The sequence below is a fragment of the Schistocerca americana genome, chromosome 8 (assembly GCF_021461395.2).
Source record: "Schistocerca americana isolate TAMUIC-IGC-003095 chromosome 8, iqSchAmer2.1, whole genome shotgun sequence".
Taxonomy (NCBI): Eukaryota; Metazoa; Arthropoda; class Insecta; order Orthoptera; family Acrididae; genus Schistocerca; species Schistocerca americana.
This window is the reverse complement of record NC_060126.1, coordinates 87,888,169-87,902,642: the sequence shown is the minus strand read 5'-3', so window position 1 is coordinate 87,902,642 and position 14,474 is coordinate 87,888,169.

Sequence of the window (14,474 nt, the reverse complement as noted above, 5' to 3'; positions counted from 1 at the left end):
AAAGACACATGGTCTGTAATCACACTGAATTTCTGACTGTACAAATAGCAAGAATAGTAAGAAATTCCTTAAATAACTGCTAACATTTCTTTTTCTGTTGAGGAACAATTAGAATCAGCCTTATTCAACTGTCTAGAGGCACAATCCACCAGAAGTTCTTCCTTATCAACATTCTGACTTAAAATACAGTCCAAAGTATTATTGGAGGCACCACATGCTAGTTTCATTTCCTGTTAAAAATCAGGAAACATTAACACAGGATCTGATATTAATATCTCCTTGAGCTTCTTGAATACTTCTTGAGACTGTGTTGTACACTAAAACCTAACACATTTTCCTATAAACATAGTTAACGTCTGGCCAGTTTCAGTGAATCCCTTCCTGAACTGATGATAATAATTGCGTAATCCAATAAATGACTGTAATTGCTTAGTAGTTTGTGGCAGCAGAAAATAACATACAGCAGAAGTAAGTCGAGGAACCGTCCTCACTCCATCTTGTCTGGTAATATTCGTAAGGTAATATGCCTGAGCAAAATGGCATTTCTTCACATTAAGGGTAAGATGTACTTTTTGGTACAATGACAAAATTTGCTGACCACGGGCCATCACCATGCTCTATAATACGCTAGCGTAATATTTGATCTATAAATTCGTCTACCAGTGACTGTAGGTGTTTCGCTATTCTGTATGTTTCCTATAGACTGGTCGCATGTCGCCTATTGGTATGTAGTGTTGCGTAGTAGAAGCTGCTGGTGGTGGACCATCGTAACTGACAGTTTGATGCTTCGATCACCTCGTGACCCATCGGTATCCTCATCCTCGAGTATCTCTAGACTCGCTATAATTAATATTTTCGGGAGATTCACTTCATCTCTTCCAAAGTTTTCAAAGCTCACCGGACTCATCAGTTCCCCATTAATGTTGGTTACGCGCCCAACGCTTTTTCGTACAAAAAAGTGCAGTTGTTCCGGTGCTTCATTGTTCTGCAGTGGCTCAACCACAAATAATCTCTGCTGTGGCACATCGGCGTCTGCAGATACCCACACCAGCTTCCCTGTACCAGCAGGTACTTTTATATATGTAATTATCTTTAATTTACGTATATCCAGCTCAGTTGCTGACAGTTTGGCAGTCAGTGTACCGTGGGACATTGAAACATTTACGGCTGTTGAGTTCATGGGAAACAAGTTCCCACCAACTTCAACTGTGATCTGTGGAAGACTAATTTTCGCATGATATCTATCGAGGAAGTCAAGTCCGAGAATCGTGGACTACCCTTGTCCCACAGTTGGCAACAGTTCCATATGCTCTCGAAAGTCTGAAGTTCCAATTATAAAAAAGAGCTTTGTTGTCACTAATTATACCAAATCATTATATTCATTCCCCGCAATTTATAGCTTGAAGTGCCTAGTCTTCTACCCCCGGGATCTAGACTAATCACAGAAACACGAGTACCGGTATCGACCAAAAATTAACGTTCTTTACCATCTACAGAGCCCATCAAATAACAGTCCGTCTATGCGTTAGTGTCCGCAGTGCTCTGTCTTCACTTACCATTAAGTTTTCCGACGGATGGACTCCCCCGTCTATGTTTAACGTTTTCCGTTGCTCGTTTCCATAACCCTGCTTCCTGTTCGTTTGCCCTATGGCCCCTCTGGATTTTCCATTCTTACTCTTCACAGAAATACTGCAGAAATTCTTCACAAAAACGCAACGGGAACTCCGTTTCCTGCCTCTCTGCGTATGATGCGATCCGCTTCTGGATTCCCTCTCAACTCGTATGCCTGGCATGTACTATACGGATTCTGACCGAAAAAAATCTCCACAATTTTATTTACGTTCTGTATCAACCCACTCAACCTTTCTTTAAAATCCTAGTACTATTCTGCTTATGGTATCTCTGCCGCAAACCTTCCGCTAATTGTTCAAATGTATTTGCCTTGCTCAGCGTTTCTTGATACATTGTGGCCTTTATATGAAGTGTTTTAAGACTGCTCTTTCAGTGAACTTTTATTAATAAATTACGTAAATCAGTAATGTTGTGTAAGCAGTTACTGGAGGCACCCATCTCCGTTAGCCAATCAATCATGGCCAGTTGGGAACGGTCATTGATGTAAGATTAGGATACTAGAGGCTATTATTAAGTTGTGGCAACGGTAATCCTGTTATTTGTTGTTCTTGTTGAAGTGTCTAGTCGCCCCTAAATTAAATACTAATTCCGCACAAAATCATGTACACTATGTGATCAAAAGTATCCGGACACCCGCCGAAACACAAGTTTTTCATATCAGGTGCATTCTGCTGCCACCTACTGCCACTCCATGTCAGCTACCTCAGTAGTCATTAGACATCGTGAGAGAGCAGAATGGGGCGCTCCGCAGAAGTCATGGACTTATTTGGATTTAGCATTATTCTTATTAGTGAAATGCAACCAGCGGTGCCTTGTGGTCGCTAACACCGCAGTTACCTGACCTGGAGGTTAGCATACTTTTCCAGCAGTGTACCATTCCCCGACGTGTTGATGCTGTCCAACACGGCGTGTAGTTCCACAGCCTCTTGAATTTTACTGTGCATGTTCTGTGGAGGTCTACCTAGGTTCTAGTCTTTCCTTCGGCCTTGGGTGCCACGTCTCTGTTTACATAGACTCTGTCGATTCTACTTCTGCCACGGTTATAAGGTACGTGAACTCTGTGTGGTCTTAGTGTAGTAGACGCCAGGAGTCTGCTAATTTTAGACTCCTAACTAACTCCTGCAGTTCGGCGCACAAGTTAGGTACCGGTGTAACAACAACGACTCTGTACTATTGTACATATAAGTAATTCTTTTCATCTGATTTTACGATAAACTTGTGTAATTAATCTTCTGATTTCATTTCTTTTTGTTTCATGCCATTATGTTAAGAAAGCTGCAAATAAGTTTCAATGTGAATATTAATGGTTATGTCAAATGTCAAGTAATATTGTGATGGAATTGAAATCTAACAAATGTTGAAACTGTTGTAAGATGTTTAAAATTGTAACTGTGCGTCTGGTCCATACGTAGGCAATGTGTTAGGATATGCGGAATTCAAAACCTCGGGTGAATTCTCGGTCTGTCAGGGAGCGGTAAAAGGTGGATGGCAGGCAAGCGCGGGAAAATGCACGCGGGCACTGCACGGCACAATGGGCACAGTAGGAGTTTGGCACTGGTTTGAGCAACACCTTTTGGAGCGAGAAGGCTCTCTTGGAAGACACAGCTTCACTGAGCCTCGGATATGCCGTTCCAACGCCCACAGAGCATGGCAAAATTCCATAGGCATTAAATGGATAAGTATTGCGACGCTAAGAAGAATTAAAGTGCCGATACGTCAAGAGCCATAGCTGTGGTTGTATGTGTGCTCTGTGCCTCGCCATCTTGCCGGCCACCAACCGCCGCATCGATACCAGCAGGTTGAAACTTTTAGTACTGTATTCGTATGGATCAGAGAGTGAACTGTGTTTTTTTGGTGCAATAATAACCTAAATTTTACCAGAACTTTTCCATCATTTAATTATCCTCACACCTAACCTAGACAGGGTCCCTTCCAAACGTTGTGCAATCCGAGTGTTCCGAAATGAAAATTAAAAATTGTGTTAATAATAATTATTTGCAGAACTAGCTATATTAAAATGGTGTTTAAAGAAATGTTTTGTTTACGAACTAGTAAATGAATCACGAAGGTCTAACGAAGTCGAAAGATAACTTTAGTATTGATATAGTAATGAAGTTTATTATTTCGAGACAGATTTAAAGGCATTTAAATGAGCAGTAAATGAGATGAAAAGAGTAGTAACTTATAGACTGGAAATCTTGAATGAATAACAAATCCAGTAATCATTTTTTTTAAATACAGTGATCATAACAGTTTTAGGGTCCTCTCTCAAATTCAATTGAATTCTGAAGTGTTCTAAATTGGTTTGACCAGCAAAAGTTGAAGTCAATATAAAAGTCAAAATTTATCAGTGTTTTATCTTTATCAAAATTGACATTTTGTGTGTGGCACGAAAGTGATTTTTCTAGGGTAACCTATGCCCGATTTTAATGAGATCGATAGACAGTATAAAGTTTTGTAGTATACATTATAGGGTAGTGTTATGTGTTCATGGTTTTTCCATATCAGTACATAAGGTGAAACTATCAGTTCAATAGATTTTCTGGTTCTAAAATTCTACTATATTATGCAGTGTTACAACTTGTTGTTTTGCATGAATATATACCAACGTGTACAGGGAAGAAACTGGTTATTTTATTTACAAGACCAGTTTCGGCAATCCATTAACTCCACCTCCAGGCGACTGCGTGTTAAAAACATCTAGTATAAGTAAGTAAAATTGATATTCTAGAAAATGAAGCGTAGTGAGATAAATTCTCAAAAACCTACAGAATGCATTGGGCGGTGTTATGAAGTGTATCTGTGCACACAACGCACAACAAAGTAGAATAAGTACACCTGCTGGTTAGCAACTAAACTAACTGCTTTGACATCACAGAGTTATAATAGAACATGTCAAACATTTCAGAAACATAAATTAGAAAGTCTACAAAATCTGAATCACAAAGGAATAATGCTTGTCTAGCTTTTTTAAAATTATATCCACAACCATTACAAATGAGAATCACTCTTGTTCTTAGGAAACAGTATCCGCACTCAAATTAAAAACTCGCGATACGACATATCAAGTACACCTATTGATTAAGTAGCACTAGTGATATATGAGATGTATTTATGACAGTATCAAAAATCTCTACCAGAGGCAAAAAACGGCCGACAAATTACTATGTAAATGGTGGTAAGTGAAGAACCTGCAAGGGATACTCATAAAATAGTCAGAGGGCATAATACTGCATCCCAAGTAAAAAATGAAACGATATGACTTACTGTGTCTTAAACATCAATTAATTGGCGGTGGGACAAACAAGGGACCCCAAACACCATACTATTATGTTGACGCTATATTCGTTGTATAATGGAAATAAGAACGAGGCACTCAGACTACAAGAAATTTTTAACTCTTTATACCACAAGTTTCATTTCACTATGGACTTTCATGTTGAGGGCTCTCTTAAATTTTTATTTACACGTAAGTAAGAATGGCCAGTGTTCAGAATACGAGGTTTCTCGTAAGCCGACAGCAAAATTGTCATTATTGCTGCGAATTCCGATCATCGTCCACTACGAAAGAAAGCATTCCATCTTTCAGTTTTTCACTGGCTAAAATTATTTGCACCCGACCAGGTGGCAACTGCATCGAGAAAGCCTCCATTGTAAAGATAGGCATTGTAAATGGATTTAGAGAAAGTGATAGAAAGGAAATGGGTAATAAAACTCTGTCAAAGATGCGCGAAGTGAAAATTTTATATGCAATTAACACACTGGGGAAGCTCCCACGACAAAATATAAGACTGTCGGTTTATAAATTTTGCAATTGGTGGTCTATAAAATTAAGTGTGTAGATTGTGACAAGTTTTAGATCGCACAAACTTGAAAGCAGTTCAGAACTCGACATAGGGAACCGATTATCCTGGCTGTGAGAGTAAACAATGAGATCATTTATGTCAGTTCATCAATCAGCTTCGTGACATCGGAAACAATTTACGGATTCTTCATTATAAGAGTAGAGATGTTAATTTGGATACCTCAGAGGACCTAGAAATTTTCATACATATAAGGCGCTTCCATGACCGATTATTTAATGACCAGATCAGTGGAGCAGGAGATTGGTTTTTAATACTTTTGATAATGGCTTCAATTGCCGTTGGAAATACAACTTGTAACTTGTAAGCTCATTGCGGCCACCGTTTATAACACCAAATGTGCAGTGACGTTTGCCGATACTTCGAGTATATTTTTATATGCATTTATTTTCACATATGTATCATTCGCTGTCATGTCTTACACGTCTTTATGCCTTTTCGCTTCACTTCTGTCATGGTACCGTGCGCGGTTCGTGTTCATGCCTTTTATTGTTTGTCATCTTCTCTTACGGTACTGCCGCCTCGTTTTATTATTCCGTTTACTGGCGTCACTAACTTCCTGCCTTATCTGCCGTGAGTGGAAGCAGCAGCGCTTATCGAAAAGAGCACTGCCGTACCATCTCTGTAGCGACCGATTGTATTTCCAGGTCGTCGTCTGTCTGGAGTTCAGTTGCCAGCTCAGTCGGGACCCAGCAGAAGTGAAGTCGGGCACAGCCAGGATTTGGCGACCATTGGCCACACACATGAACTATCCGACGGAAGCACATTTGAGCTGAGACGACAGTTGGTTGGTCGTTCTGTCGGTCTTGTCATCGGGTGTCGTGTATTTGGTTTTCCGATCGCTTCTGGGCTCTTTCAATTGGTCATCTTGCATGACGTGGGTCGGTTCCTTCCTTGTGCAGAGATGTCGGGTGGGCAATGGGCCGGTGTTCCCTCTGCATGGTTGGATCTGAGCCATCGTCTCCGGGTCGTCGTGCGTACGAGTTGATTCCGAACGCAGCAGCAGTGAAGTCAGGGACGGACCAGCAGTGAGTCGGTGGATAGAGTCGGTGGAGTGTGCAGTGAGTCGACAGAGTCAGTCAGAAGGCAGACAGTCGCATGATAGTCAGTCGGCTCTGAGTCTCAGTCGCTTTTGGTTTGTGGACTGAGTCGGGTTCGTCGTTACTCGGCTGTCGGACGAGTTGGCAGTCAGTAGCAGGCAGGTCCGCACGGTGCAAGTACGCCCCAGGACCTTGGCTGACGCAGACGGAAGGCCATTGCTCGGTCAGTCGGCTTGTCGTCGGATGGCGATATGTGGTATTCTGATCACAGACACCAATATCAGTCGGGCAATAGTGGGTAGCCTGCAACAGTCGGGTTCGAATGGTGTTAGTATTCGCCGGGATCACTGTGGGCGAAAATGGGCTGCCATTGGTCGTTTGCTCAGCCACTCGTCTCAGTAGACGACGCCTTGGACCCTCAGGACGAACACCATTTCCAGAGTTGGGATGTGGTTGGGCCTCGTTGGTTCGTTAGGACTGAGCAGCGACGTAGTCTCCACAGTGTGGAGCCACGCCGCGGAATTTGGCAGCGGGCACGCGCTATGCAATTGGGAACGACGCTAGGTGTGTGAGTAGCTTATCGCTTTCCTCCGAAGCAGGATCCTCAAATTGAGTAATTAGTTACCTGTTCTTAAAACGCGACTATTACGTTTTTTTGGTTATTTGTGGATTGTTGTTTCCTCAGCCGTTGACGCGTGTGATGACAAGTCATGTGTTTTGTTGCCAAGAATCTGCAGCCTCCCATAGTCACTTGACAGCTGTCATTTGGTTTTCGGTATTCTTTTAAACTTGCCTTCAGTGGTGTTTGGTGTCTTGATCTTGGTGAGGCCGAGTTAGAAATTATTCGTATCTTGGTTTATACTTCTTCGGCCGATATTTTCCATTAATTGTGCAGTTGTATCCGACCATTGGAAATCGGTCAGATTATCGGTCGGTCGTGAAACGTCCCTAGGTTGTGCTGCCTTCCGATTAAGAGGTTGTCTGTCTGGCTGCCTGTCTCACGTAAACGTGCGGTAGTGTTACCTTCCGAGGCCGATCCTTGGAACCTTCTCAGCGCCGTTCCTTGTGTTTTACATACTGATTTCCTTTTTAGTCTTAAGTACGCTGTGTGGCCTTCAGCCGAGTTGCAGCCTATTAAAATTGCAAGGTTGTTCCTCTTAGACCTTAAGCCGTGAAAAAAAAAAAAAATTGTTTCTTGTTTGGTATGTGGGATTCAGGCGAGAGTTGTGTGAAGCATTTTAGGATAAAACCTTTAGCCGACTTTAATTGAAATTTAGAAGCTCTTCCCTTTAGGCCTTAAACCGTAAAATTGTTTTCTGCATTGTGTGTGGCCTTCGGCTGAGTTTTAATCTCTCTTAAATTAAAAATTCGAAATCCTTGTCTTGCCCTTCAGTCACAAGATTGTTATTCTTTAGTAAGAGGCCTTCTGCTCAGTTTACACGAAATATTTTAAAATAAGGTCTCCAGACTTTTCAAATTGAAAGCTCTTCTTCCGAGGCCTTAAGCCGTTAAATTATTTTGCTGATATGCGGCCTTCGCCGACTTTCAGCCTATTTAGATTAAACTGTGAACATCTTTATCTCGGCCTTAAGCCGTAACGCTGTTCTTGATTAATGTGAGGCCTTCAGCCGAGTTCTATGGGAAAAATTTTAGCTTATGCTTTCAGACTGTTTATATTGAAGATAAAAAAAATTCTAAAGAAGTGACACCTCCAGAGGAACTCCTGTACCTCAATTCCTCGCTTAGGTCTTGTGCCTTGGATTTTCGATGTGGCCTTCAGCCGATCTAAATTAAATCAGAGGAGGTCTTTCGTTAAAATGTTGAGAGGTTTCATTCTTGCTTGTATGATTGTGTGTTTTAAGAAATAAAGTTTATATGTTGAGCGCAACTGACAGTAACTTATTTTGGCCCCTTACCACAAATATAACCGCATCCGTTCTGTCCTGCTAGCCCAGGGATTTCAGTCAGGAATGTGGATATACATCTTATATTAAATTTCATAGCGTTGTATTAACCCAAGGTCGAAATGCAGTAGGGTTTTGGAATATATACTGTATTCGAACATTATGAAGTACCTCGACGAAAACGAGTTATTGACACATAGTCAGCACGGCTTCAAAAAATATCGTTCTTCTGAAACGCAACTAGCTATTTATACTCAAGAAGTAATAAGATATGTGCCACAGGGCTTCCCAGAATTCATCGTAAATTCCGAAGCCGTCGCTAAAATACACTCATATGTGGTCAATTATTGGCAGATTTTCCGACGTTTTTCGGTAAGAAGGCAATCTTGTGTGCTTCGACATAGGTTTTGAATCTCCTGAATAAGGGGCCAGTAAACTGGAGCATGATATCTTATATACCACACTTTTGTTCAATTTTAGAGAATTTTATTTATTATGTGGACTAGAAGGTATCCTCACTTAATAACGGTGAAGCAAGAAATCGTTATTTTTTAAAAATAGCTGAGCAATTATTTGTGAAATTTGGCTAGATAAGCGATGCTTCATTCTTTTGTATTTGTGTACATAGAGTGCATTTGTTCTGTTTAGCAATTGACCGTGGCAATATTTTACTATTGTGCCAAATTTTCTCCCAAACTAAGTGAGTGCGCTTTGCGGAGTGGTGCGTAAATGCTCCATGTTTGTGTGGCGCGAATTGGTGTTACATGTCTTCAGTTTTTATTGTATGTTGTGGATTTTAATAGCAATGAAATTTATGATATTGTCGTCCTCATGCTACACAATTAATTTCATACCATCGTGGAAAATATTGCATTGTGTAAGCAGCGCTCGAGTCCCCTCCCAAGTGTAATCATGTACAAGCAATTTATCATCAAAATACCTGAAGTAGTATACTGTTTTTATGGAGCCTATTAACTACCTTGAAAACATTAATTTCCAAATGATTCAGAGATACATTTGTCAGGAAGCTTGATCCAGACCTTCTTCCTGCTGATAAACTTTCCCATTAAAAATAAGCTGATTATGAGACTGTATCATTTGCAAATGCCAGTAACTTCTAATTTTATTGAGACAGATACAATTTTACGTTTTACTACATTTTTAAATAACGTAGGACCCTCTTACTGCTGATAAACTTTCCCATTAAAAGTAAGATAACTGTGAGACTATATCATTTGCAAATGCCGGTAACTTCTCATTTTTCTGAGACAGATTTCCTTTCATGTCTTACTAAATTTTTAAATAGAATAGCAGAGTCGCTGAGTATTTCTACGTTTTTTATTACATACGTTCATCCATATGTGCCTGCTAGTATTGTGGTTGGTATATTTCCATTGCTAAAATTCTAACCTCCCATAAAGAACATGAGGTTTTTATTCATGCTCTTAAACATTACTTGTGAAATTCAATATTTCCTTTTTGTGGAGCATTTCTTTCTATTGTTCTTTGGATTATACTTGTACCTGTAAGTACTACTAATACAATGCATTCATTTCCGTTTCCTAGTGAAGTATTTTATTATATTATATTCTCGCCCTGGAGATGGTAACATTTTTACTTCATTTTTGTTCATTTTTCCCCTACTGTAGATCAAAGTATAGTATTTTATACATTCATTTCCAAATGTTTTCTTCTTTGTTTCTGTAACTGATGGAAAATATATTTTGCATTCTGTGAAATGTTTCAACCATCCCTTCCTACACTCTACTGCTTACTATCTTGTCCGTGTAACTTTCATAGATTAATTTTCACAAAGAAGGTCTTTAACTTGTAATTTTTTTATGTTTTGCGATGAAGTCATTGGTTCACTCCTTCATAATACTCGAAACAACTAAAACTTCCTGTCACTGGAAAACCATGAGAGACCACTCAGAATTTCTTAATGTAACCACTCGCAAAAATCCACTCTTGGTGGGAACGCCTCATTTGCAAACTGCGCATAATACCTTGAAGTTCGTGCCCACACTAACATACATGTGAGCCCGGGGGGTTTTCAGAATTGATCGGAAATTCTGTGGCCCATAGCTAAAATACACTCTTCTGCGGCCAGTTAATGGCAGATTCTCCATATTTCTGGATAAGAAGGCAATCTTGTGTGCTTGGAACCAGGCTTCGAAACTGCTGCCCGAGTTGGCGGTAAAATGGAGCATGATAGTTTATTAACCCCAATGTTGAATTTTATGGAACCAGTCTTTAGGCTCTAGACTAATAGATACCCTAACTCATTCGCAGCAGAGAAATAAATCGTTGTTTTTAAAAACTGCTGGACAATTATTAGTGATGTTTAGCCCAGATATCTGTTGCCTGATGTTGTGTACGACACTTGTTCATTTTTAATTTCCTTGCATATAATATGATACTATGTAAGCAACACTTCATTCTCATCTCTTGCGCCAGTATGTGGTAGCAAGACCTTCTTTCTTCTGGTAAACTTTCCCATCGAAAGTAACCGCATTATGCAACCATATTCCCTGCATAATGTCAGTACCTTCCGATACTTCGAAGGCAAACATCGTATATACTTTACTAATATTTGAAAAAAGACAGCGAAATTGCTGAGTGTTTTTCGTTTTCATAATAATCGTTTCACCAAATGTGCCTACTGCTATTGAAATTCGTATGTTTTCACTTCTGTCGTCTTGGTCTCCCGTGGAGAAAATCTTATTTTTACGGAAGGTGCTCAATGTCATCTGTAATAGGTTGTAAAAGGGTTTCTAGTAGTCAATATTTCCTTCATCTGGAGCATTAGGTACTATTGTTCTTGGGATTGATCTTGTACCTTCAATCTCTATTAATACAGTGCGTCATTTTGCATTTCATAGTCATGTGTTTTAGGGTACTGTTTTCTTACGATGTAGAGGCAACACTTTTACCATCTCTTACTCACTGCTTTACACCGCTGTAGACCGTAGTATACCCATTTACAGTTGACTTCCTGATGTTTTCTTACGTGGTTCTGTTATTTCTGAAAAGTTTGTTTCGTTTTGTTTCAAATATTTAGCTGATTCGAGCCCCCTAAGATCAATTCCCAAATGTACTAGAAGGAAGCTTTCCCAGGTTCATTAACCCAATGTCTCGTGCTCCTGTTTCTCACCCATGTCGTATCCCAATTATCCGTTCTGTTCCCGAGACCAGTCTGGGTACTCCAAGTACGTTTATTCCGTCTCTGAGTGGGGTACTGGCCCATCGCTGCTACAGGAATTTTCCCATGAGTGATCCTACCACGCACTACACTCTCATCTATCAGCTGATTTAGCAGCTATGAACTTTTCTTCTGTATTTTGGTTAGCAAACCAAGTCTTTGTGATGTTGTAGTGATAATTGTTTGAACACACAAAATTTTGTGCTTCATGGTGGATCAGTGACGATGAGTTGTCAAACAAATTTGTGAACAGATCAGACTTATCAAACGAATTATCTAGAAATGTGGAACACTCAAGAACAGACCAAATATTTACGTAAAATTTCAGGAAGTTCATCATCATTGAAATATTATGATTTAAAGCGGAATTGATCATCAATGGACCAGAGGTGGAGCAGTAGAAATTTTCATATTGAAATCGGTAGAGAACAGTGTGGAGAGGCCAGAGTATCATGTTTGGTCGTTACATGGTGCTAATTTAAGTAACTGTACATGTGGATTTTCTCTGTGTTACTGTACATGGCGACACTTAGATTATTCTTGTGTTATTTGGTAAAAATTAGCTAATTAAGACACCATTTACACTGAACTAAGTTTTGAAATTAGACAGCGAAATTGCTGAGTATTTTTCCGTTTTCATCATACTCGTTTCAATAAATGTACCTATTGTTATTGATATTCGTATGTTTCCATTTCTAGAATTTTGGTCTCTTGTGAAGCAAATTAATTTTTACGCAAGGTGCACAAGATCATCTGTCACCTCGTCTCCTACCTTTGAAACGTTACAGAAGCTCTCCTGCGAAACTTGCAGAACTAGCACTCCTGAAAGAAAGGATATTGCGGAGAGTTGGCTTAGCCATAGCATGGAGGATGTTTCCAGAATGAGATTTTCACTCTGCAGTGGAGTGTGCGCTGATATGAAACTTCCTGGCAGATTAAAACTGTGTGCCGGACCGACACTCGAACTCGGGACCTTTGCCTGTTGCTGAATTTCAGGGAAGTACTAGAAGGTATCGTAACTCATTCACAGTGCAGAAAGGAAACGTTAGTTTTCATAAATAGTTGAGAAATTAATTGCGAAATTGGGCCTAGGTAAGTGATGCTTTATTTTCGTGCTTTTGTGTGTATAATCTTTCTGCTTTCTGTGTAACCAATGACCATCGCAATATTTTATAATTGTGCAAAATTCGTTGGTAAGTCTGTTTTTTTCCAAATTAACCAAGTGTACTTTGTGGAGTAGGGCCTAATTGTTGTGTGTTTGTGTGGCATGTGTTGAAGTTATGTATCATCAATTTTTGTTGTATGTTGTAAAGTTTAATAGCAATGAAAATTAAGATATTGTAATCCTCATGCCTCACAATGAATATAATACCATCGTGGAAACTATTTTATTGGGTAATCAGTGCTTAAGTTTCTTGTCTTGTGTCATGATGTAGATCCAATTTATCATCAAAATAGTTCAGTTAATATACTGTTTTTATTGGAGACTATTTACTCCCTAAAATCATTATTTTCTAAATGAACCAGAGATACATCTGCCAGGAAGCTTGATGTACTACTGCACATGGCTGGACCTCTTTCTGCTGATAATCTCTCCCATAAAAATTAAGCAGATTATGAGATCATATGTCCTTTTCCATTAAAAGATGTCGTTAAACATTAATATTTAAATAAGTTTCACGAACTATAACAAATTTCGTTCTCTACATGTGTGAAATTATTTTATAACGCTAAAGTATAAGAAGACGCTTCATATTCGTTCATCTTGCATTATATTATATTTGTGAAGTGGGTTAAAGTGTACAAACACGAGAGCGATTTGAGTGATGTGTTGTGCAGTTGCAACATCAATTAATGGAAATTCCTGACATTGAAGAATTTAAAACGTTATCCTGGATCATTTTGCAAGTGTTTCACTGTTTTTTATTCCATTTTCCGTTGTTCGATCCACAAATTTTGGAGTTTAACAGCTACTATTCTCACAAGAGAAACATACAATTTGCGTGACTTCGCTCAAGGGCCACCGTAGATAATGTGTTCAGTGACGTCCACCCAGATAATGGAATAACAGGAGCCAAAATGTATCTTGTGACTAAATAAAATAAGAAATCCTATTTGACTTAATTGCATATTATTAATACTTTCTTTGAGAGCTATTTGTACATTGGTGAATTGTATGAAATATATTACAAATATTTATATAAATATGTATATAAAAATCTTGATTTTGGGTAATACAAAGGGCTTCCTAACTGCTGGAAACGAATAATTTTTAGGAATATGGAGATATCACTCAATGTAAAGAAAAAGAAGAAAGTATAGTAGATGAATACTTTGTTAAATTACTGTAGCGTATTCGAAACTGATTCTAATTTACTTTCTAATAAAGCAATATGCAATGTTGGTAAGAATGTAACGTATCATGTTTAGAAGTACCTGAATCGGTTCAAAGAAGCGGAGGTTGTTAACGGGTTTGAGAAGAGCATCAGATAACGATTGAATGAAAGAGGTGGAAAGAATGCAACAAAAGACGAGTGAGTAGCCTTAGGACTCGAAGTAATCAATTGACAAAATAATTAAATAGGCTGAAAGACAAACTGAGTAGAAAACCGTACATGACGCACAAAATACAAAATGTAACTGGCCAAACGAGAAAATATGAAACTAGAACCAAGAAACAAATTGTACAGAAACAAGCCTGCAGTCGAAGGGCATTAAAGCGAAGTAGTGACTGAATACGAAATCAGGCAGTTTTGTAGCCTATCCACATACGATATTAATTCTCTATGCTGGGTAGCCAATAAAGGAAATCCAGGAGAAAATTGGAAAAGGA